Below are 2,864 nucleotides of genomic sequence, written 5' to 3' on the forward strand. Positions count from 1 at the left end.
TCTACAGCTGTACAAAACCTAGCTTAAAACCACAAGGCATTTTTGCAAGTTTTAATTTAAACTTAATCCTTAAACCAGGACTCCCTTGCATGCTTAAAAAAAGAAATGATAAAGGGAAGAAGTGCCTGAAACTCACTGAGTGCCCAGTAAGAACATTCCCTTTTTAACTGTACAAAAATATGCCTGAAAATAGTTTGCTTTCTTTTAAAAAGATGAGGTCTGTTATGTATCAAAATGCTTCCTCTAACACCTGCAACTCTAAGGAGGTTTAGGCTGCTTAAGTTTCAAAACAGTAGGTAAACTGAATCAGTCAAAAAAAAAAAAAAGGTCTGGCATTTAGAAATGACTAAACAACAATTGAAAGAAACGTCCTGAACAGTAATAGTTCACAGATTTGCTTTGAGTCAGTCCACAGTCTTTACATTTTCAGCTCCCTGCAGTTACAAAGAGGGTATAAGATGCATAGAAGTTCTCAGATTTTCCCTTTGTGGTCTGATTTAGTTGAACAGTAATTGTAGACCTATAGAAAAATCCATAAAACCCTGTCATGCTGCCAGAAAAAAAAGGTCTGCAGACTTGTTTTCTTTTTTTGCTACAGTACCAGCTTCATGAGCATCTAATTCCCCACACCTCTCCCCTCCTATGGTAAACCATTTTAACATTTATTACTTCATTCTAACTAGTGTCTGTATTTTGTTACTAGGACTTTTTTTTATTACTTGCAAATAATTCAATAGTGACTTATTATATTTCACTGCTACTAACTTATTCCTTTGCTACTATTTTGACGTATTCCAATTGTGTGTGCATATATATATATATATATATATATATATATATATATATATATTATTCAAAGTTATTATTATTGTTAGAAAAGAGTGTTTATTCCATTCGTTTCTAATAGCATTCTGAATTTAACTATTAAGAAGCTTTTCTTACTAGTATTTGCATGACAAGTAAACTAGTGTGAAGTCAAGTAAGAAATTTTAGTGATGTGATAGTGACTAGTAGCACAGGAATAAGTACTATGAAGTAAACAGTATATCCACGTTTGGGTTATTAAAAAAACAACAACAACAACAAAAATACTATTAACATAAGCACAGACAAAAAAAAAATGTTAAAATGGCTTGCCATACTTGCCTCCTTCCCAAAGCCACTATAGGTGGACCACCAGAAGACGACAGTGGAGGAAATACGTACAGAACAGAGCATTATACTTCTCCCGTATGTTATTACTTGTCTTATTTAGTATGTAAAAACCAAGTCAGAAAAGTTCGCTTCAAGCCAGTCCCCAGCTATCATTTCGCTGAGCTCAGGCGTGCAATAGTCTGGAAATTCAAAGTGGGAGCCCAGGCTGCCCTCGCTAAAAGACTCCAACTCCTTATCCACCAGAGAGAGGGAGAGATTCCCCGGGTTTTGGTTGCCCAGCTCCGAGCTTTGCGCGGAGGAGGCAAAGTTCAAACTGAAGTCAAAAAGCAAGTCGTCCGCGTCTTCGCTCGAGCTGGAAGAAGTGGAAACTGACCTAGAGGATGCTGGTGAGACGGATGCGGGATACATTGTGCTCTGCTTGGTGATGTTTTTGAAATTGTAGAAGAGTCTGTTGTTCCGGACCTCCTCGTACATGCTGGCGCCCTCGGACTCCGCAGACGAGCTCAAAGTTGGGCTGGCGGGAACCTTTGCTACATTGTAGGCTCGAATCGGATCCTCTTCCTCCTCCTTCACTCGGACTCGAGAGTCCTCCTCGGAGTCGTCATCGTCGTCTTCATCCGTGAACTCACTTTTAATAACAGTCTTTGAAACTTTCATGCTCTTAAACGCGTACTCATCTCCGTAGCCGTGAGATGATTTACTTCCCGTCTTGTTCGTTTTCAGTTTGGGACATTTCTTGGAGTTCTTGGACAGTTTGTTGCAGGACTTCTCTGAAGATGGTTTAAAGGAACTGTCCAGCTTTGGTTTCTTCTTGGGTCTGTATTTGTAGTCAGGATAATCAGCCATGTGTTTCAGCCGGAGTCTTTCGGCTTCCCTGATGAAAGGTATCTTTTCGCTGTCCTTCAGCATTTTCCAGCGCTTCCCCAAGCGTTTGGAGATCTCGGCGTTGTGCATGTCTGGAGACTGTTCCATGATCTTTCTCCGCTCGATTTTAGACCACACCATAAACGCGTTCATCGGTCGCTTTATGTGTCCGGTCGCTGTCTTGCACCAGTCTGGGTTAATCGAAACCATGAATTCATTTTCGTCGGAGTCGGTGGCTTCTCTGGACATGCTGTCCGTTTCGCTGTTGTCCGTTTGCTGCACCATGGTGCCGTTTCTGTGTTGTCAGTCCAAAATATCACCCGCGTGCGTGTGCTCTCTGCGCCTCAGAGGTTCACCCACTCTTTCCAGAGTTGCAAGTCGCCTTCTTAACTACTTCTTGGCATTTTCATGTACATGACATCATGGGTAGCGCTCCAATCACATCCTCTCCACTCCGCCCTACAGGCTCCATGCAGCGCGCTTTAACCCTTAACGCGCTCCCGTCTGGACCCACGATACGCGAGACGCGCATATCACTAGATAAGCTGAACTGGGACGCAAACGTCAACACGTGAACAAGCGAAACCAAACAAGCCGCTCGCACCAAATGTTTCAGGATCCTTTAATATGTGAGACTATAGAAGCGATGCATATGTTACGAAAACATATGTGTATGGAAGCTGTTTTTTCTGTCTTCCAGACTCTCTCTTAATAAAATACTGAAGGTGGCGCATGGACACTGTTCCTGTGTTCATATATTGGTGATTCTTCAATTGGGGCAAATGTTAATCTTCTGGGATGGTTTCATAGGAAGAAAAGCTTTATCATAAAACATTAATTCTAGG

At 41.6% G+C, this 2,864-nt stretch overlaps 1 pseudogene; it reads right to left on the reverse strand.

The window, feature by feature from the left end:
- Positions 1–843: 843 nt before the first annotated feature.
- LOC132111681 (transcription factor Sox-11-like) lies at positions 844–2,477 on the reverse strand (annotated as a pseudogene).
- Positions 2,478–2,864: the final 387 nt, after the last annotated feature.

The sequence above is a fragment of the Carassius carassius genome, chromosome 31 (genome assembly GCF_963082965.1).
Source record: "Carassius carassius chromosome 31, fCarCar2.1, whole genome shotgun sequence".
In the NCBI taxonomy this organism is placed as follows: domain Eukaryota; kingdom Metazoa; phylum Chordata; class Actinopteri; order Cypriniformes; family Cyprinidae; genus Carassius; species Carassius carassius.